Source organism: Oryctolagus cuniculus, chromosome 5 (genome assembly GCF_964237555.1).
Source record: "Oryctolagus cuniculus chromosome 5, mOryCun1.1, whole genome shotgun sequence".
Lineage (NCBI taxonomy): Eukaryota > Metazoa > Chordata > Mammalia > Lagomorpha > Leporidae > Oryctolagus > Oryctolagus cuniculus.
The window spans coordinates 168,548,175-168,570,709 of NC_091436.1; the positions used below are offsets into that span (position 1 = coordinate 168,548,175).

The 22,535-nt window shown below is 49.5% G+C and overlaps 2 long non-coding RNA genes across 10 annotated transcripts in view; one reads left to right on the plus strand and one right to left on the minus strand.

Moving 5' to 3' along the window:
- LOC103345145 (uncharacterized) overlaps positions 1-22,535 on the plus strand; it is a 53,314-nt gene that overhangs the window by 27,912 nt on the left and 2,867 nt on the right. Inside the window, exons 2-6 of one of the 8 annotated variants that reach the window (XR_011389073.1) lie at positions 4,509-4,676; positions 5,156-5,294; positions 5,499-7,191; positions 7,320-7,428; positions 19,203-19,558. This is a non-coding gene — a long non-coding RNA (uncharacterized lncRNA). Of the gene's footprint in view, positions 1-4,508; positions 4,677-5,155; positions 5,295-5,498; positions 7,192-7,319; positions 7,429-7,929; positions 8,003-19,202; positions 19,559-22,535 lie in introns of all 8 variants that reach the window. The other 7 variants (XR_011389075.1, XR_011389076.1, XR_011389070.1 and 4 more) reach the window with 7 other exon arrangements.
- On the minus strand, positions 10,847-19,209 carry LOC108175525 (uncharacterized). 2 transcript variants are annotated; one of them, XR_007915096.2, is made up of 3 exons: positions 18,554-19,209; positions 15,093-15,248; positions 10,847-12,317 (listed from the first exon to the last, which is right to left on the minus strand). It is a non-coding gene; the product is annotated as an uncharacterized lncRNA (long non-coding RNA). The 2 variants fall into 2 exon arrangements; XR_001792274.3 differs by lacking the exon at positions 10,847-12,317 and adding an exon at positions 14,624-14,955.

The following is a 22,535-nucleotide window of genomic DNA, read 5'->3' on the forward strand; positions in this document are numbered from 1 at the left end:
CCTTATTTCCCACCTATTTGTGAATCCCTCAAACTGCCTTCTGTTGTTTCCAATTTCATTGCATTTTGTTGAGAAAACATAGTTTGTATGACTTCAGTTCTTTTACATTTATTGACTTGTTTTATTCACTAACATATGGTCCATTCTGGAGAAAGTTCCAGGTGTGTTTGAGAAGAAAATTATGTATGAGAATGCTTCAAAAGGCTCACAGGAAAATTGAATTAAATGATAGTTCATTTTAATGTGAAAAATTAAAATCTATGCATATATTTATTCACAATGTGAATGTCCCTGTAGTTTTTGAAGTTCTCTCCTATTCTGCTGTTCTTGGGTACTCTGTGAGGTCTGGTTGTTTTAATTCTTCTCTTTCCTTCTGTATAGGTGTTCTATACATTGAAAGGGGGTACTGAAGTTTCCAACGTTTGTTGTTAATCCATTAACTTCTTCATTCACTTTGATCGATTTTTGCTTTGTGTATTTTGGAGGCTCTGTTGTTAGATGCATATGTTATGTTAAATTCACATGTATTTATAGTCGTTACGTATTTTTGGCAAATTGGCCTTTATATCATTCTAAAATGGCCTCTTTATCTCTAATAACTGTTTGGTTTTCTAGTGCATTTTGTTGGAGAATGTGCAGTCATTACAGGTCCCTTTTGGTTGTCACATGTTGCATATTCTCCCACGTGTTTCCTTAAAAGCTATTTGTGTCTGAATATAAAGTGTGTCTTTTTCAGATAGCACAGAGTGGGATCATATTTGTAAATCATTGTGTCTTTTCTTTCAGTTAAACATTGTGTACATTTACATTTAATGCAATTAATGATGTTAGAATTTATGTTACCATTTCATCGTTGTCCGTGTGCATTATGCCTTTTTAAAAAAGATTTATTTATTTGAAAGACAGAGTTACAGAGAGAGGTAAAGATAGAGAGAGAGAGGTCTTCCATGCGTTGGTTCACTCCCCAGATGGCCGCAACGGCCGGAGCTGCGCAGACCGGAAGCCAGGAACCAGGAGCCTCTTCCTGGTCTCCCACGTGGGTGCAGGGGCCCAAGGACTTGGACCATCTTCCACTGCTCTCCCAGGCCACAGCAGAGAGCTGAATGGGAAGAGGAGCAGCCGGGACTAGAATGGAGACCAGTGTTATGTCTTTTTATTCCTTTATTATACCAGTACCACTGTTGTTTGTATTACATTTCTGTTGAGTCGTTTAAATTCCCATGTCTTTTCTTAAAAAACCTGTATTGTCTTAAGCTGTTATCTTGTGTTTGCCTTGGAGACCATAACCAGAGTCGTGAATGACAGTAATATTCTCTGGATTGATACCAGACAGCTTCACGGGGCGCAGGCCAGTCCTCCTGCTGTGCACCTCACTCCCCTCCTTTGCTGTTGTCATGCAGATCACACCTTTGCACGTTGCATTTCCATCAGTGCAGAGCTATCTGTATTGTTTTATGAAGACTTTAAATTAAATAGACCAGGAATTACAAACCAAGCCACTCATACTCCCTTTTGTAGTCACCCAGGAGTGACATTATTTATGAACGACACGCCTGTACTCTTTATGTTTTCATCTGGATTTGATTGCCGTCTAGTGTCCTTTCAGTGTAGCCCGAAGGAATCCCTAGACTGTGTTTTGTAAAGCAGGCAGGCGTGGATTCTCTTGGCTTTGTTTAGCCTTACTTTTGCCTTCACTTTTAAGCTGTGGTTTTGCCGGATGGGAATTCTTGTCTGCCTGTCTCTTCCGTTGCCTCACGACCCGCGTATTTTCTGGCAGGCAGTCGCTGTTAATGCTCTGTGGACTCTGATGTGACGAGTTGCTTGCTTCTTGCAGCTTTGAAGATCTGTCTCTGTCGTGTGCTGCCGTGTGTCTCGGCGTGGCTTTCCCCGTGTTTACTCTGCGAGGAGTTCATTGAGCCTTGGACGCACAGATCGCTGCTTCCCAGTGCTGTGACTGCTCGGGTCGGGGTTCTTGGAAGGCTGCTCCCCTTCCTCCTCGCTCCTGGGCCGCTGTCCTGTGTGTCCACGTGCTGATGGTGTCCCAGAGGCCTCGTTGGCCCTGCGCATTTTCCTTCCTTCTTTTTCTCTCTGTGCCTTGCAGGGGATACCTCATTGACCTATTTCCCGAAGTCCTGATTTTCCTTTTCTTCTGCCTGCCCAAGCCTGCTGATGAGCTCCTACGATGACTTTTCATTTCAGTTTTCGTAGTTTTTATCCCAGGATGATCATTTGCTCATATTTGAAAGATAACTTCAGTCTCTTTACTGACATTCTGTATTTGGTGATCCAGAATTCTCAGTTTCTGGTTCCACTTCTTGGTAGACTGAAGACTGCAGATTTGCACAGCGGTTAAGATGCCACTGGGACACCAGCCCCTCATATTGGAGCTTCAGCTCTGCTTGTGGTCCCAGCTTCCCACACGTGGGCACCCTGGGAGGCAGCAGGTGACAGCTCAAGTGCCTGGGTCCATGCCACCCATATAGGAGACCTGAGACCTGGGTTCAGTCCCTGGCTCCTGGCTGCAGCCTGACCCAGCCAGGCAGTGGACCAGCACATGCGAGATCTCGGTTTATTTCTCTGACTCTGTCTCCCTGACTTTCAAATACTTTTTTTTAAAAGATTTATTTTATTCTTTTATTTGAAGGTCAGAGTTACACAGAGAGGAGAGGCAGCGAGAGAGAGAGAGAGAGAGAGAGAGAGAGAGAGGTCTTCCATCTGCTGGTTCACTCCCCAGTTGGCCGCAATGGCCAGAGCTGAGCCGATTGGAAGAAGCCAGGAGCCAGGAGCTTCTTCCAGGTCTTCCACATGGATGCAGGGGCCCAAGGACCCAGACCATCCTCTACTGCTTTCCCAGGCCACAGCAGGGAGCTGGATCAGAAGTGGAGCAGCAGGGACTCAAACTGGTGCCCATATGGGATGCCGGCACTGCTAGTTTTGCTGTTATTGCTGACTTGTTTTTCAAGGCTACCAAGGAGCTAGGGAGGAGGAGGTGGGACCAGAGCAAGTTGAACGCCACAAAGCTTCTGTTCTACTTGACAAAAGGGTCCCTGGACTATTGCATGGCTCGGTTAATTTCCAGAGGTGAAGAAAAGCTGATTATGACCATTTTTTCCAGTGCTTTTTTTTTTTTTTTGCGATTATGGAGAAGAGGAATTTTGGAGGTCATTGCTATGCTCTTCACAGTGAGGTCTGTGCTGCTGTTAAGCAAAAACCCGAAAACAACCTGACAACTTGATGGTTCATCAACAAGGCAGTTTAGGATGACACGGGGCATCCGTATCATGCACGACTGTGACACTACCGAAAGGAAGACATTTCAGTCATGTCTCGTGGCCTGGAGGGCGGCTGTGATGTTCTAGGAAGGAGAGGATGTGTGTGTGCCTGTGTGTGGGTAGGTATGTATCTTCCATTTGTCCACAGACAGCACAACCAAAGCCCCTCTGTGTCTGCCTTCCTCTGCGCATGGGCACATGGGTAGGGGTAGCACCGGTGAGCCAGGGACGATGGAGTGACATTTGAGGGCCACATAGCCATCTGGAGAGACAGTGACGACAGCGCCTCAGCTTCTATTTTATTTGCATTATTTCAGAGTGTATGGCAAGCATATGTTGCATTGTCATTTCTGAAGATGGTATTGCCCTCAGAAATACTTATGGAGACAAAACCATTCCTTCGTCTTCAATCCTGAAGAATTTCACCTTAGGGTTTTCTGTTTCCTTCACTTTCGATAGTCATATCAATATTTTCATGGTCGCAGCATCCGTGTGTATTCTTATTTTTCATGTGCACCAGAAGACTTCATCATTTCAGAAATCAAATTTCACACTCACTCCGCACGATTGCTAGGGTGATTGTTTTAGACTCCAGGGAGATGGGTGTTCAGTGGATGCAGGAGGCACAGCTGTGCATAGGACAGCAGGAAGAGGACCGAGCGACTGCAGGGCCCTGCAGGCCTCTCCTCCTGCCATCTCGAGCCATCCTCAGCATGTGACGCGAGGAAGGGCGCGCTCTCCCTGCCGGCCTGGCTCTGGTACCCAGCACTCCAGAGACCACTCTGCAATCTGTAGCCACCCAAGACTTTTGGAGATGCTCTTGGCTTTTGAGAGGAGATTACAGGAGATGTTCAAAGCCCTCGGTTGTTCAAGTCCAGCTTCCCCTTGCTGGGGCCCTGCCTGGGCTGGAGGACTTGCCCCGGGGAGTGTGTGAGGGAGTGGTTCTGGGAGCCCCCACAGCCTCAGCACAGGTGCTGGGTTCCTTCTGTGCCAGCCCCTCCCACACTCTGCTCTCCCAAGATTCCCTAGACAGCAACTAACAGTGATGGTAACTCCCGGCCACACAGCCATCTGCAAGGGGCAGGATGCCCTGTGGTTCTCCTGACTGTGGGCGGGGCTCAGTGCTTGTGTCTGGGGGCATGGTTGTGCTACTCCTGCTTCGTGTTGCTTGTCCTGCCACTTTTCCGTGTCTTTTTGTCTCTCCAAGCTCAGCTGGCCCATTCCTTTTTGTTACAGCACAAAGGGTGCTGAAGTTGGTGCATGAATATCAAGGTGTCAGCTGGTGACAGACTGCATGGGCGGCAGCGATGGGCCCCTGGGAACCGTAGCAGCTGGGAGGTGCCTATCACTGAGTGACATCACGGCTGTCCTGGTTTCACAGTGCAGTTATGTGCCACAGTGCAGGTATGTCAGTTACAACAGACCTACCGTGCAGCCAGTCGTATAAAATGCTGTGCACACCATCTTTCTTGTTGCTATTTAAAGATTTATTTACTTACTTGAGGTAGAGTTACCGACAGATAGAGGGAGAGACAGAGAGGGAGGTCCTCCATCCGCTGGTTCACTCCCCAATAGGCTGCAATGGCCAGAGCTGCGCCAATCCAAAGCCAGGAGCCAGGAGCTTCTTCTGGGTCTCCCATGTGGGTGCGGGGGCCTGAGGACTTGGACCATCTTCTGCTGCTTTCCCAGGGCATCAGCAGGGAGCTGGATCGGAAGTGGAGCAGCAGGGACTTGAACCAGCGCCCATATTGGATGCCGGCACTGCAGGCGGATGTCTACCTCCTACTCCCCAGCGCCGGCCCCGCACACCGTCTCGATCAGGATGAACAACTGTGTCCCCGGCTTACAGCTTTGCTGCACTCCACTTCCTATCTCTGTTTTAGAGGGTACTCCACTACTTGCAAAACCCAAACCGTGAAGCGGTGCTGTGGGACGCCGGCGGCTGCCTGGTCCACCTCGTGGTCACCACATCGCTTATCTGCCCCGGGAGGACATGCCGAGGGCTGGACCTGCACCATCCAGGTGGGTGTGAGTGCAAAGTCCCCTAACAATGAAGGTACCAGAAGGTGTGTCCTGACTGTGCCTGTGGGAGAGTGAAGACCTCGTTATGTTCCCTGGGGCGTCTCCCACAGGGCTGTGATGGTGTGAGAGGGTGAGGAGGGAGCGGTGGGGGCTAAACCACTGCCAGTCCGTTTATTTGTGTATCTTTTCTATCTTGACTGACAGCCGAAGACTACCTGTGGAGAGTGTGTTCAGCTCAATGGTTAAGACGCCGGTTAACTGCGGCATCCCGTGTTGGAGTGCAGGGTTCAATCCCCAGCTCTGCTTCTGGATTCCGTCTTCCTACTGATGAACACGCTGGGAGGCAGCAGTGGGTGGCTCACGTGGCTGGGCCCCTCCTTCGCCGTGGGAGACCGAGCTGCCAGCTCCTGGTTCCACCCTGGCCATTGTATGTGCTGAGTGAACCAGCGGATGGGAACGCTCTCTGTGTCCTGAGTAAACACATAGTTTAAAACCTGTGTATTTGAGCTGTACTCCTCAGTGCTTTGATGTAAGTATACATTGCGAAATATCACAACCAAACCAGAATCGCCCTCACCTCCCATAGTTACCTTGTGGTATGTGGTAAGAATACTTAAGACCTATCCCCTTAGCAAAATTTTAAAAAACATTTTATTTATTTATTTGAGAAGTAGAATTACAGATAGAGAGAGGGAGAGGGAGAGAGAAAGGTCTTCCATCCGCTGGTTCACTCCCAGATGGCCACTATGGCCGGATCTGAGCCAATCTGGAGCCTGGAATTAGGAGCTTCCTCTGGGTCTCCCACGTGGGTTCAGGGGTCCAAGGACTTGCGCCATCTTCCGCTGCTTTCTCAGGCACCTTAGCAGGGAGCTGGATTGAAAGTGGAGCAGCCGGACTCCAGCAGGCACCCATCTGGGATGCCGGTGCTGCAGGCAGCAGCTTAATCCATTACGCCACAGCTGACCCCACCTCTGTATCTCTTGGTCAAGCATTTCCCGCTCCCCAGGACCCTGGGAGCCACCATTCTACTCTCCACTTCTGCAAGTCGCACATTTTTACAAATTGCAAACTATCATTTATAGGTAGAATCTAAAAAAAAAAAAAAAAAATCCAACAAATAGATCACGCTCCATTTAGGGGAAGGTAAATTTTTATCTTGTGATCATAGCTATGAAAAGTATCACTAGTGTGTACACACATTTTTCAGAAGGCTTATTAATTTATTTGAAAGGCACACTTACAGAGAGCAAGAGCGAGCGCAAGTGAGAGAGAGAGAGGTCTTCCTTCTGTTGGTTCATTCCCCAGATACCTGAATATCCAGGGCTGGGCCAGGTTGAAGCCAGGACCTTGAAACTCCATCTGGATTTTCCATGTGGGTGCAGGGGCCCAAGCACTTGGACCATCTTCTGCTGCTCTCCCAGGGTTATTAGCAGAGAGCTGGATTGGAAGTGGAGCAGCCCGGACTTGAACCTGTGTCCATATGGAATGCCAGCACTGCTGGTAGTGGCTGAAGCCCCCGTATCACAGTGCCAGCCCCTGTAAACCACATTTGAACCCTACTCTGCACTGCTCTGAAAGAACACCCGGACTGCAGCACCTGTGTGTGCACCACACATGGAGGTGCACACCTGCGCCGTGGGCCCCGGCCTCAGTTACCTCTCCTGGCTGCTGACTGACCACTGGAAGAATCGGCACAACCAGGCGAGAACCCCCGTGACGCTTGCCCTCCCGGAGCCCTAGCACAGTGAGAACGGCAGCTCAGCTTCACACCCCGTCGGGGCAGGGCGGCCGTGGCCACCGTGGGCACCCAGCGACAAGACAACCACGAGGTCGTAGCTCTTCCGTAACCCTGCGCATTGTAAACGTCCCCCGTGAACACTCACGCGTCTGTAACAAAGTACGGAAGCCATGAATGTTCACTCGGTTCCTCTTAGAAGTCACCCAGGGGAAAAATACCCAGCACGTTGCCCTGTCACGTGAATGACTGTCTTATTTGCTTCTGGATAAAATCTCATTTTATTGTAGGTGCTCGTGTAGCCACGGAAGGACTCGGTGAGACGCAGGAGTTGTAACTGTGGAGCAGTGAGGACCCAGAAGAAGGAGAACAAATCCAGCGCATGAAACTCCACCCCTCGTAAGATTCAAATTCAGCCAACTTGGACAGACACGTGGTCAGAGACACCTGTCCAACAACTGTGATGATGATAATTTGAAAAGATGTATTGATGTATTTGAAAGGCAACGTTAAAGAGAGAGAGAGAAGGAGAGAGGGAGGGAGAGGGGGAGAGACAGAGGGAGAGGGAGAGAGAGAGGGAGAGGGAGAGGGAGGGAGAGAGGGAGAGAGAGAGAGAGCGAGAGAGAGAGAGAGCACAGAGATCTCCCATCTGCTGGGTCACTCCCCAGATGGTGGCAATGGCCAGGGCTGAGTTAGGCTGAAGCCAGGAGCCGGGAGCTTCTCCTGGGTCTCCCATGTGGTCGGTAGGGGCCCAAACACGTGGTCCATCTTCTGCTGCTTTTCTTACGTCATTAGCAGAGATCTGTATCGGAAGTGGCGCTGCTGGGACAGGAGCCGTGTTGCGGGCAGTAGCTTTACCCTCTACTCCACAGCACTGGCCCCGGGCTCTGTCTCTTACAGGCCGAGAGAGGCAAGAGATGGCAGCCTTCACCTTCCAGAAGAGGCTCCCACTTTGGACCCTTTCTGTGGAAAGGTAGTGGCGAGTCTGTCCTTCCACTCAGCATGCGAAGTCAACACCATTTGCTGAAATACTTGGCAACTCACTCAAGGGCTGCCTTGGCTTTATGTGGGTGATGAGTAATTTCTCATCTACTGGGACAACTGATTAAGAACACACCTTGGTAACACACGGTGGGGTTATACAAGTCTCTCGGGCATTAGAATATCCTGCTGGTTAGCCTGAGCACCTGGCATTAAAAAGACCCCCAGACTACGGGGGTGGTCTGCGGGATTTCACACTTAGACATCCAGAACACCAGGGGCCTTATGCTGGGTTCTTCTCGCACTGTCACAGTACTTTGTGCTAGGTGCTGTGTGGTGTGCTGGGGGTGCTGTGAGGAGCAAGGCGGAGGCCAGCTTGTAGGTTTCCCAGTGGTGGCTTAACTCCATCCCCGCTCTGCAAAGCTGTTGCTGGCCTCATGGCAGGGCACGGTGGTCTCATACACAGGCTTTGTATTAGTAGCAAAGTGGATGCAAAAACTGTATACTCATGAGGGAAAGCCTTGGAAATGTTACAAGTCTGGAAGGTTCCTGCCCAAGTTTTACTTGTACGTGAACTGGAGCTGGTCGCTGTGTGGAGACCGCAGGCTGATCAGATTAAAGAACTACAGACTGAGTTTAAGAACCAGATCGCCTTTGAGATGGGTGCCCTGGTGCAGAGGCTGTAACTGCCGCTTGGCCCCTGACATCCCCTACTGGAATACTCGTCCAAGTTCTGGCCATCCTGCTTCCAGTCCAGCTCCTGCTATTGCGCCTGGGAAACAAGGAATGATGTCCCTGCCACACACATGGGGGAACCCAGTGGAGTTTCCAGCCCCTTAGCTTTGGCTGGGCCCAGCCCCGGCTGTTGTGGGTATTTGGGGGGGTAAACAGCAAATGGAAGATCTCTCTCTCTCTCTCTCTTTCCCTTTCACTCTACTTTTCAAATAAACTACTCCTGGAAAAAAGAAACATGGGTCCTCAATAAACATCAGTGACTGCTGCTCTTGGGCCCAAGCCCTGGGGGCCAGGGCAAAGGTTAAATGTCAGAATCCACCACTGCTATTAAAGACAGCAGGTCACTGATGGACCCATGGTTCATTCATATGCCAGGGACTGTAAACGTGGGTCCCTGTGAATGAGTGGCTTCTTTTTTTTTTTTTTTTTTTTTTAAAGATTTATTTATTTATTTGAAAGTCAGAGTTACACAGAGAGAAGAGAGACAGAGAGAAAGAGAGGTCTTCTATCTACTGGTTCACTCCTCAATTGGCCGCAATGGCCAGAGCTTTGCCAATCCAAAGCCAGGAGCCAGGAGCTTCTTCTGGGTCTCCCATGTGGGTGCAGGGGCCCAAGGACTTGGGCCATCTTCTACTGCTTTCCCAGGCCACAGCAGAGAGCTGGATTGGAAGTGGAACAGCAGAGTCTTGAACCAGGGTCCATATGGGATGTTGGCACTGCAGGCGGTGGCTTTACCTGCTGCGCCACAGCACCGACCCTGCTTCTCAATATTTGAGAATGTCTCACTCGGAGTGGTGGAAAGAACAGAATTAAGCACTAATGTAGCATCTTCGTTTGAAAAATCATGTGTCTGGTTCTGAACGACCTGCTTCTGTTTGAAAGAGAGGTGTGAGCTGTTGGGAAGCTCCCTCCTGCCTTTTAAACTGGGTTGGGAAGTGCGTGTGATAAAGTAAAAATGAAGAAATGCTGTGAGTTCAAAATGCATGAAAAATCTGCTGCTTTTGTCCACAGCCCTCCCAAGACGTGACTGCGGTGTCAGTGTTTGTGTTTTCTTTCAGGAATTATTTGTTCATAAACAAATTTTTTATGCCAAATATTCTAATTTAGTGTCTTATTATTTTCTGACATTGTTATTGTGGTAAAATATATGAAACATTAATGCCGCCTTCTTAGCTACTTTTAAGTATGTAGTGCAGTGTTATTACGTATATTCTCAGGGCTGGCGCTGTGGCATAGCAGGTAAAGCCACTGCCCGTAGTGCTGGTACCCAAATGGGCACTGGGTTGAGTCCTGGCGGCTCCATTTCTGATCCAGCTCTCTGCTGTGGCCTGGGAAAGCAGTAGAGGATGGCCCAAGTCCTTGGGCCCCTGCACCCACGTGGGAGACCTGGAAGAAGCTCCTGGCTTCAGATTGGCGAAGCTCTGGTCATTGCAGCCTACTGGGGAGTGAGCCAGCGGATGGAAGACCTCTTTCTTTCTCTCTGTCTCTCTTCTCTCTGTGTAACTCTGACTTTCAAATAAATAAATAAATCTTTTTTTCTTTAATTTATTTGACATGTAGGGTTGTAGACAGTGAGAGAGAGAGAGAGAGAGAGAGAAAAGTCTTCCTTCTGTTGGTTCACCCCCCAAATGGCCACTATGGCCAGTGTACAGCGGCGATCCGAAGCCAGGAGCCAGGTGCTTCCTCCTGGTCTCCCATGCGGGTACAGGGGCCCAAGCACTTGGGCCATCCTCCACTGCCTTCCTGGGCCACAGCAGAGAGCTGGACTGGAAGAGGAGCAGCTAGGACTAGAACCCGGTGCCCATATGGGATGCTGGTGCCGCAGGCAGAGGATTAACCAAGTGAGCCACGGCGCCAGCCCCAATAAATCTTTTTTTAAAAGTATATTCTCATGGTTGTGCTGCCATCACCACTACCCATTTCCGGAACATTTTTATCTCACAAAACTGAACTTACATACTTATCTACTAACTTCCACTTTCCTCCTTTTTAAACTTTTATTTAATAAATATAAATTTCCAAAGCACAACTTTTGAATTATAGTGGCTTCCCCCCCATAACCTCCCTCCCACCCACAGCCATCCCATCTCCCACTCCCTCTCCCATCCCATTCTTCATCATGATTCATTTTCAATTATCTTTATATACAGAAGACCAACTTAGTATATGCTAAGTGAAGATTTCAACTGACTGCACCCACAAAGACACACAGAGTATAGAGCACTGTTCGGGTAGTAGTTGTAGAATGTGTTAGGAATTCCTCCTTACCTTTTCTGGCTGAGTAGTATTCCATTGCGTGGGCATACCACATTTTGTTTATGGCTTCATCCCTGGCTGGGCCCTTGGGTTGCTTCCATGTTTGGGCTCTTTGGAATGATGCTGACGTGACAGTGGAGCTGAGGTATCTCTGAGCCCTTGCTGTTGGGACTTCTGGGTCCATACCCAGATGCGCAGTCGCTGGGCGCTTTGAGAATGCTGCTTTACTATTTTTTATGGCTCATTATATCCAAGTTTAACCAAGTTCCCATTTTCCTGCTTGCCCTCTCTCAGTTTGCTGTATTATTAATGTCCTGCAGCTTACATTTTGTACATTTGTCCTGCTTTGTACATTTCCAACCCCTGGAAACCCCTGACCAGTTTCCTGTCTCTGCAGTTTTACCTTCCTGGAATGTCAGATGGGTGAAGTCACACACCGTGTAGCCTTCTCAGACAGGCTTCCTGCATTTAGCAAAGATGCTCTTATGCTTTTTCCATGTCTTTGTAGTGGGATAGCTCAGCTTTTTTTTTTTTTAAATCACTGAGTAATGATGTAATACTGCTTATTCACCTATCGAAGGGACCTTGCTGTAGGCGAGTTTTGGAGGTGTGAATCAGACTGCTGGCAACACCTATGTGCAGGTGCTATGCGATGAGAAAAGTTGTACCTCATTTGGGTAAGTAGCAACTGCTGAGTTGAATGATGAGTGTGGTTAGCTCCCTAAGAAGCTGTGACACTGTCCTCCAAAGTGGCTGTTCCATTTTGCGTTCCTATCAGGAATGAGTGAAGAGGAGAGTAGTTGATTTTCATTTGGTTTGGCTTGGTCCTTGTTTTGAGGTCAGAAGTGATAGGCTCTATGCTTTCTGGGTGCCGGACTGGAAACTGGAAGTCCCCCCACTTACAGCTCTAATAAGGTGAATGAATACAATTCATTGCTAACAAGCACTTTTACTATTTGAATGTGTACTTAGGACTTTGTGTTGTGTTTCGCTGCCATTTGCTGGTGCAGGGTCTTCTCGTGGGAACAGAGGACAGTGGCGCTGTAAAAAGTGCATAGAGATGAGTGCTTCCCAGACCAGGAGGACATGCAGACGTGCTGACATTGCAAATAGTCACACCTTGGAGCTGAGCTTCCTTGGCCTGGTTCTTGTTTTGAAGGAGAAGGCCACATCGGGAAGTGTTTTTATTATATAAATGTCGAGTACAATTTTGAAACCATAGGGCTTAGATTTAAACATGCTGTAGGCTGGGAAATCTTGACGACCTCAAGAGTCAAGAACATGATACTCCTTTCTTTGGCACAGACATGGTTTTCCTGGTTAAATAAACATAAAGTTATATGTGGTGAGTGAGGTAGACGGTATTCTTATGTCTTTTGATGAGGGTGCTGCACACAGTGCCAACTCCAAAAGGAGCAAGGGGGTGTGGCGCTACGGCTGCTTGTGCCTGCTGTTCCCCATCACCAAGTCCCTGGGGTCAGCTGAGTCGTCCGTGTGTGTTCTCTCAGGGCTGCTCCCAGCATGCAACACGTGCTCACGTGCTCTACCGCCCCACCCGACCACAGCAGCGCTCTGCACACAGACTGTCCTACAACTGGCTTTTCCCACCTAAACATACACCTTGCGGGTGTCGGGGCAGAAGGAGATAAAGGGCTGAAGAGCAGAGCGTGTGTGCAGAACGGGGCTTTCCAGTCACCAGGCTGCAGTCCTGTAGGAGGCTCCAACACCCCAGCAATCTCGTGAGGGATGCGGACCTGGTCCTTCCGACTGCTGTCTGTAGGGGACAAAATCCCACCCAAACCCCATATTCACAACCTAAGGGCAGGGTCTTCGTTCACGCTTGCATCTGTGCAGTGCTTCTAGCATTGAAATCCCAACAAGGTCAGGGTTGCTGAGTGCCTGTTTCTAGGGCTGGGTGTGAGGCAGAGAAGGGCGAGGATGAAGGGGTGAGACTGGCCAGGCAGAGGAAGGGGAGTCTGCATCGACATCCCCGGTCTGAAGGGGGAGAGGGGCCGGCAAAAGCTCTGTGTGGGGGTGCTGTCCTGCTACTGCACTTCATCTTGGACCGACCCCCCAGGCTGATTTTTTTTTTTGACAGGCAGAGTGGACAGTGAGAGAGAGAGAGACAGAGAGAAAGGTCTTCCTTTGCCGTTGGTTCACCCTCCAATGGCCGCCGCGGCTGGCGCGCTGCGGCCAGCACATCACACTGACTCGAAGGCAGGAGCCAGGTGCTTCTCCTGGTCTCCCATGGGGTGCAGGGCCCCAGCACTTGGGCCATCCTCCACTGCACTCCCTGGCCACAGCAGAGGGCTGGCCTGGAAGAGGGGCAACCGGGACAGAATCCGGCACCCCGACCGGGACTAGAACCCGGGGTTCCGGCGCCGCAAGGCGGAGGATTAGCCTAGTGAGCCACGGCGCCTGCCTTCCCCAGGCTGATTTTAAGATTACCCTTGCCTGTTGTGTATCCGTGGAGGAGAAGGTGCCGTTGAGGCTGGGATTGCACCAGCTGGGCTCAACACTTGAGTGTTAGCGCTGAAAACTACCCCAGCCAGCAGGGATTGGGCACAGCAGATGTTCTGACCCAGGCAAGTGTCACCAAGGAGCCAATGGCTCTCACCCGCCCTGCAATATGCAGAACTGGGCTGAGCAAAACCAGCTGCCATTGGCGTAAGCTCAGCCAGGGACATTCTGAGTTAATCAAGGAGAATTCTGCAAAACCCGGTGTCACTTCTCCGGAACTTAGTACTCTGTGACCACAAGTTGGTACGCTCCAGCCAACATCTCCCCATTTCCCCCACCCCACAACCCCTGGAAACCGTTATGCTCCCTGTCCCTACGAGTTTACCATGTCAGTCTCTACATGACAGTGAGCCCTTAGTATACTTGCCTTTTCTCTGGATGGCTTCTTTCACTTAACACAACATCCAGGTTCATCCACGTTGTCACTAATGGCAGAATTTCCTTCTTTTTGAAGGCAGAGTAATATTCTATTGTGTATAAGTAAAAGACAGCACTTTACTTATCAATTGGTGGACACTTACGTTGTTTGTACATCTTGGTTATTATGAATAATGCTGCAGTGAACATGGGAGGAGGCTATCTCTCTGACATATTGATTCCATTTCCTTGGATAATTTTATTTTTAATTTTTGAGGCACCTCCATAATCATTTTTCAAAATGATGTACCAATTGCATCTGTAGTTTTATGCCAAAGATGCTGAGAAAAATGTGAGTAAATCACTCCAGCCAGCTACTAGGCTATAAGCTTGACATTTCTCTAGCTGTTGCCAAAGCCCTATGCGGTGGCTGGCACTGTGCACTGAGTTAAGCTCTGTATGCCTGGATCGGCATAGCTTCTCCACAGACACACACTGAATGAAAGAATCAATCAACAGATGAGAGATGCATCTAAAATTCTAGCACCATGCTCAGCAGGTAATAAGGCTTGAACAATTATTTATTCATTGTTTACAGATGTTCCATCCCTTGTGTTCTAAGGAAAAATCCCTGTTTTCCTTTCCCAAAGATTTTGTTGAGGCTACCTGTATGTGTGGAAATCCATGAGCCATTTTATTTTGTTTCATTTTTAAAAAAGATTTATTTATTTATTTGAAAGTCAGAGTTACACAGAGGCAGAGAGAGAGAGAGAGAGAGAGAGAGAGAGAGAGAGGTCTTCCATCCACTGGTTCACTCAATTGGCCACAACAACTGGAGCTGGGCTGATCTGAAGCCAGGAGCCAAGAGCTTCTTCCAGGTCTCCTACGTGGGTGCAGGGGCCCAAGGACTTGGGCCATCCTCCACTGCTTTCCCAGGCCACAGCAGGGAGTGGATCAGAAGTGGAGCAGCCGGGACTTGAACCGGTGCCCATATGGGATACTGGCACTGCAGATGGTGGCTTTACCCGCTATGCCTCAACGCTGGCCCAAGCCATTTTGAATGAGTTGATTTCTGTTCTGCCAAATTATGAAGTCAAACATGCATTCGGTCTGAGTGATTCCCCTGTGACTGGTAACTCTAAGGAAGCTTGGCAGTGATTCTCCTTTGTGTTGGTTCCCTCCCTCTCCCTCTCGGCGCTCTCCTGCCTGCTTACCTTGGGGATGCTCCAAGCCCGTACATCCATGGTGTCCTCCTTCTCACGTGAAGGCTGTGTCACACAGAGGGTACAGCTTTCCGTCAGGCGTTGAAACAGTTCCCTACTGATGGGAGTCTGGGTGTTTCTCATCTTTGCTCTTCCAAACTCAGCTGCCTGGTTCACATGGAAGGTGCATGGAGACAAAAAGAGATGTGAGTCCAGATGCAGGAATGCACAGGCCACACCCGGGTACCGAAAACAATGATTGTGGCCATCAGTGATGGCATCAGAGAGCACCCTTTTTGGACAGGCTGCCTTTACTTTTTGAGTCAGACTGAGCTGGCGGCCATCCGAGACCCTGTCATTTTTTGCACGTGCTGTGATTTAGCCTCGTTATCTTTCGCATCTTGTTCTTGTGCAATTGTTTTTCTCAAATCTAAGTGCGGGGTTGACTTACATAGCCTGCTACATTCCACCTTGCTAGCTCTGACTGTTGTTCTCACCCATCAAGATAATGCTGGTTGTTGACTCTGCCGTCTGATATTTTCCTTAATCCTCCTGGGTTATGTTATCTTCATGTGAGCCCCATCTAGGCATTCTTTCCCTGACTGTTTGTTGCGGGCCAATCCATGTGCCAGGCACCGTTCTGAGCTCCGGGGACGCAGCAGTGAACAGACAGGAGCAACGTCTGTTCTCTCCTAGCGTCCATTCTGGTGGGCAGACAGACACTAAACCCAGTGACGTAAGTGACAGGTGTGGTATATTTGATAATGTCCAGTGCCAAGGAGAAAAAACAAGGCAGGGGAGATGGTGAGGAAGCACGGGGGATCTATTGCGATTTTAGATAGCGTGTCTAGAAAACCCTACAGGAAATGGTGGCATTTGGGCAGGGATCAGAAGATGTTTCTGTCCGACTCATTGGAAACTATGGAGAAAAGCAATGTTTCCGTCTGTCCCTAGAGCGCTCCCTAGAGGTCCATGTTGACCCATTAATTGGCACATTTGGTCTACATGAATTAATCTGTGACATTTCTCTGTAATTTAATTCTCTAGCCTTTCTTTACTGTTTTTTTTTTTAAAGATTTATTTATTTATTTGAAAGTGTTGTACAGAGAGAGGAGAGGCAGAGAGAGAGAGAGAGAGAGAAAGGTCTTCCATCTGCTGCCTCACTCACCAGTTGGCTACAACGGCCAGAGCTGCACCATTCTGGAGCCAGGAGCTTCTTCCTTGGTCTCTTATGTGGGTGCAGGGAGGGGCCCAAGGACTTGGGCCATCTTCTACTGCTTTCCCAGGCCTTAGCAGAGAGCTGGATCGGAAGTGGAGCAGCTGAGACTCCAACCGGTGCCCACATGGGATGCCGGCACTGCAGGTGGTGGCTTTACCTGCTATGCCACAGCGCCGGCCCCTCTTTGCTGTTCTTAGATACTTCAAGACATCGAGAGGGAGGCGGCATCATGCACAGTGGGTTAAGTGACCACCTGTAACAACGGCATCTCTTATGGAAGCACTGGTTTGAGTCCCGGCTGCTCTTCTTCCCATCCTGTTCCCTGCTGATGTGCCTGGAATAGCAGCGCAAGACGGCCCGAGTGCTGGGGCCCTGCTCCCTCGTGGGAGACCTGGAAGGCACTCCAGGCTCCTGGCTTTGACCTGGACTGGTCCCAGCCTTTGAGGCCGTTTGGCAGAGAGAATCAGTGGATGGAAGATATTCCCTCTCTCTCTTGCACATGTGCGCGCACACGCTCTGTCTCTCTAATTCTGCCTTTTAAATAAAATGTGTGAAAACACTAATTTCCCCATGTCAGCTGGACTACCCAGTGGGAAGACTGGGGAGTGGAGGCCGCTGTGGGCAGAGGAAGGGGAGGTGGGCATGGGCGAGGGGCGATTTCCCATCTTCCAGGCTTCCTCTAGAGAGCACAGGCAGCAGTCTTCAGTGTCTGTTATGTTAACGTGACGTCAATACTAAGGGAACAGATTCAGTGTCGGTCAGACACAGTTCTAAGAATGTAATACTGCCTTCCCTCCCTCTTCTTTTTTGCCTCCTTCCTCTCCCTTAATTTTGGCGATAACATCTTTCTAATTTACATTATAGTCAAATGCTTAATGCTCCACTAAATAAACAAGTAAAAAGGAATATAGGCAAGCGCTACAACAGTAATCGAATGAAAAGATGTCTATTTCACTCATACACAGCAGATCTTGAAATAATCACAGATCATTAAAACTAGTAATTGGTTTGATGAAGATATTTTACAAATTTGACAAAACTATATTTGCAGCAGTACTGATACATACAGGCATGTCATTCTTTGTTTTTGTTTTTTGATTTTTTTAAATTTCAGCTCCCACATCTAAGGAGAACATGTGGTGTTTGTCTTTCCGTATCTGGCTTGTTTCACTCACCATGTCTTCCGCTCGCATCAGTTTTGATGCAAATAGCAGAATTTCATTCTTCTTACAGCTGAATAATATTCCAGTGTGTGTGTGGGTGTGAGTGTGTATCACATTTTCTTTATCCATTTACCTGATGATGGACACCTTGATTAATTCCATATCTCGGCTATTGTGAACGGTACTGCTATAAACACGGTGGGGCAGACCTCTGCTTGATAGAATGATTTCATGTCTGCTGGGTTTATACCCAGTAGCAGGACGGCTGGATCATATGGCAAGTCTATTTCTAAATTTTTTAAGAAATCTCTATTCTTTTTTTTTTTTTTTTTTTTTTGACAGGCAGAGTGGACAGTGAGAGAGAGAGACAGAGAGAAAGGTCTTCCTTTGCCGTTGGTTCACCCTCCAATGGCCGCCGCGGCCGGCGCACAGCGCTGATCCAATGGCAGGAGCCAGGAGCCAGGTGCTTTTCCTGGTCTCCCATGGGGTGCAGGGCCCAAGCACCTGGGCCATCCTCCACTGCACTCCCTGGCCACAGCAGAGAGCTGGCCTGGAAGAGGGGCAACCGGGACAGAATCCGGCGCCCCGACCGGGACTAGAACCCGGTGTGCCGGCGCCGCTAGGCGGAGGATTAGCCTAGTGAGCCGCGGCGCCGGCCTCTATTCTTTTTTTTAACTTTTATTTAATAAATACAAATTTCCAAAATACAGCTTTTGGATTATAGTGGCTTCCCCCCCCCCATAACTTCCCTCCTACCCACAACTCTCCCATCTCCTGCTCCCTCTCCCATTCCATTCACATCAAGATTCATAAGAAATCTCTATTCTAAGACTCAATCCTCTTTGGCAACATTGTGAGAAATTAACTTCTTTCCCCAGCCAACTTTGGCAAATGAATTCTGAATAACACACCACTGCTCTGACCCAGCCGTTCCAGCCCAAAGCCAAGGCATGCCCCTTCACCTTACCCCTTCTCTTTGGGGAGCAACTTCCTCTCCAGGGGTTGAGGCTGCCAGAGGCCACGCGCACCCTGTGTTGTCACTCCGCCTGACGGACAGCTCTGAGCAGGTGTACTGCTATCTTCACACTTACCTGCAGGCTGCAGTGTTGCCACGAGGATCTCCCGAGCCCGGGCTCTCGTTGGGTTTTCCGAGTGTACAAACAGGTTGGGTGGAGGTTCAGGTAGACAGTGAATTCGTGTAGCAGACATAGGCTGCAGGTGAGCTGTGAGCGCCAAGTACCTCCATCAGGGCTCCGTCACGTTCCCAAGAGAGCGCACCCCGCCTCAGTTTCTCCATCTGTGGAATCAGTCTTATCATTCCTAAGGCTAATTCTCCACCTCTAGAGTTCAGATTTTATGTATATGTTTTCTTTACAGTTACTAGGTTGAGGGGCCAGCGCTGTGGCACAGTGGGTAAAGCCGCCACTTGTGGCACGGACATCTCATGCGGACACAGGCTTGGTCCCGGCTGCTCCACTTCTGGCCCAGCTCTCTGCCGATGCACCTGGGAAAGTAGTGGGAGACCTAGAAGAAGCATCTGGCTCCTGGTTTCTGATGGGCTCAGCTCTGGCCGTTGCAGCCATTTGGAAAGTGAACCAGCAGATGGAAGACCCCCCCTCCCTTCTTTCTCTCTCTCTCTCTGACTTTCACATAAAAAAAATGTCACCAGGGTGTCAGTAGTGCAGGACTCTGGATGCACAAACGCTGCTACTGAAAAATATTTGATGCTTTTGCTGACAGGAGACAGCCGGGGATAAGCCAGCAGCCTTCAGCACAGTGGTCAGCCATGGCTGCAGCCCTCAGAAGGGACCTGCTGGGAGCACCCACAGCACCCACAAGCGGAAGTGCTACTGCAGGGAGAGAAAATCCCCCTGGCTCTGGGATCTGCCGTGAACTCTCGGATTCGCCTCCTTCTCTGTCCTCCGGGCGAGAAGTGGGATTTTTCCTGAGAGCAGCTCTGCCGAGGGCTGAGGGAGCCACCTCGCCAGAATGGCCCTTTGTTCCGCTCCCGGTGACTCACTCTCGGGCTATGAGGAGGCTTAGGCAAGCCTGGCCTGGAGAGCTGGGACTGACTGCGGCCAGGGCTTGCGTAAGAGGTAATTGCGCAGCCAGCCGGGGCTTGCCTCTCCCGCCAGGCCCCCTCTTGCCCCCAGCAGCTTACGTGCCTGTTAATATTTAAACTGAGGAGGAGCACCAGGCTGGTTAGAAGCCGCAGCCACGGGTGCCGGGTTCAGGGCAGGGACCCCGCGACGGGCAGGGCCCCGGGAAGGGGCTGAGGGACCAGGGCTGGCTTTCTTAGAGGGTTTTTGTGTTTTTTTTTTTTTCCCCTGACCTTGGGGGAGAGGTAATAAAATTTCCTCCTTTGCCCACAGGAATGGATAAAAATCATAAAAGTCCTCTTAAAGTCACTCAACAAAACAAAACAAAACAAAACAAAATAATTCTCGGCTGTAACCCGTGGTCTTTGGAAATGGACCTCACATAGGATTTTAACTTTCAAGAGTAACAAAAAACAAACACGATTGTCCTGTAGCTTCTGGCCAGGGGAGGAAGCAAGCATGGATCCGGCGTGACGCGGCCACTGCATCCCTGCCCCGCGAGAGGCTGCCCCCCCCCCCCGACTCCAGCTGTCTGTGTCGTCTTGGCGGTGTCAGGGTGTCAGGTGTCCTCTGGACGGAGGCACAGGGACAGGACACCGGCGAGTGTGAGGCGAGGGAGCGCTGTCCGGCCCCCAGGCGTCCCCGGCCCTCCTGGGCGGTGAACGAACGTTTCCTCCCAGGGACTCCGTGGACAGAGCCTGCAGCCCGGCGCTCCCTGGGCGGGGGGGTCCTGAACGTGACGTTGTAGGTGGGCTGCACGGGGCAGGGCCTTCTCTCACGGGGTGACGGCTTCCTTCTCTTGACTTTTCCCTCTGCTCCCCCTTTCACTCCTTCCTGCCTTCCCTCTCTCCCCTTCTCCGTCCCCTCTGCGTTCTCTCCTTTTTAGCAACTGTATTTGTTGCAAATGTAAGATAAAGCACATTAGTGATGAAAAGGGTACCTGGGCCCTGCCATGCGTGTCGGAGACCCAGGTGGAGCTCCTGGCTCCTGGCTTCATCCTGGCCCAGCCCCTGCTGTGGGGGCCACCTAAAGACAGAACCAGCAGAGGAAGACCTCTGTCTGTCCCTCGGTCTGTCCCTCTCTCTGTGTCACTCTGCTTTTCAAGTAGATGGAATAAATCTAAAAAAGTTAAGATTTCTTCCAAACAGAATGAAGAGGTGGAAACCCGTATTTTCTGTTGTGGGCCTCCCAGCCCTACCAGTTACCCCGAGGTAGCTACAATGTAAACCCTTCCTAAAGTCCTCTGCAAGCGTTCATGCCTATGCATCCCTCTGTCATCAGTCAGTCTGTCTGTATCCATCATCTGCCTACCACCTGTCAATCATCTGAACGCACTGTTCTACCACCTGGTTCTCTCCCTGTGTAGCAGCCTCCCCTCGACACCGTTCCACAACACACAAAGGCCTACCCATGCACCTCCTCACCGCTTAGTACTCCACTGGGTGTGCATGCTAATTAATTTAACCTGTTCTTTCAATTGGTATTAACGAGTTTCCCCCGAGTTTGGAGGAGACTGCAAACAGCACAGCAGCACATATCCTGGTACACATGCACTTTTGCACGGTTGAGAGAACTTACCCTGGGGAGACATTCCTAGCAGTGGAATTGCTGGGTCAAAGGGTATGTGCATTTTACATTTTAATACATACTGTCAAACTGCCCAGCAAGAAGGCTGCCCGGTTTACAACCCCATTAACAGGACACAAACCACCTATTTCCTCAAACACTCACCAGCTCCATGTTCTATCAGACCTTCAGATCTTCGCCTAAAAGACAAATGGCAAGTCATTATTGCTTTAATTTGCACTTTAATAATGAAAGACTGGACCTTTTTCACATATTTATGGCCTATTTGCCTTTTTTTGTGGAGACGATGGATGGTCTTGAATACTGTTCATTCCTACTGGGTTTTAGGGAGTTAACAAAACTGATTTGCGAAAGCTTTGTCATTAGTGTTCGTGTGTCAGCTGGGCCACACATAGATTCCGTGTCTGTCTGTCTTTTCCACAGGGGAAGTTAACAGTATTTATGGGTTCAGGCTTTGTTGCTTCTTCTTTGTAAGCGTTGCAGGGCTTGTGCCATGTCAAAGGACCCAGTTCCCACAGAGGACTGGAAGCTCACCCTGGCTTTCTGCTGGTCTCTCAGGGTATGCAAATCTCTGTCATTTCAGACATTTACGCTGGTGCGTGGAGCGAGGTAGGGATTCGGTCTGAGACCAGGTGGTTTTGGGAATGAACCTGTCAGCTACAGTGAGGCGTTGCCGGTGAAGGAGGTGTGTCCCTGTGGGAAGCAGAGACTCCAGGCAGGAATCGGCCTCATTCGCTCTTCTCTTGGACTAAACATTCTGACCTTTCCCAGTCAGGAGCATCCCTGGAGGTCTTTGAAGGAAACCGCAAACCCTAGAGGTGCAGATGGCAGGAAGGTTGAGAGAAAATGGGAAGCTGAGGGCTTCCGGCGGGAAGGGAGGAACAAAGTTGAAGCTGAGTTCAATCGCTCGTGTGGATCCACCTTAGAGAGAGTGGGGCCTGTGTTTCACTTTGTAATAAAAATGAGTTATTTAAAATAGTTATTGAAAACCAAAGGGTAGGAATTATAACTTACAGCCATAGGCGCAATATGGCTTTCAAGTTGTTTAAATTATAGGTTTATGTTTTTAGTTTTAAAATTTAGCAATTTTTGACATTTTGTCAAATTCACTTCAAACGTGGCATTATATTTCTACACACACTGTTTTTCTTGAAAACAGAGATATTAACGTCACAAAGTGAAGGAGTCGTGACAGCATTCACACCGTGGGAAAGGAAGAGTAATATTATCATATGATAGAGTCAGTGAATCAATATTCGTAACGTCCACACAACTTTTATACTCACTCGCTCTCTATATGAGCTTCTGGAAATAAGAGAAAATGTGTGCTTGTCTTCCCGAGTCTGGCTTATCTCACTTAGCATAATGATCTCTGGGGCGTCCATTG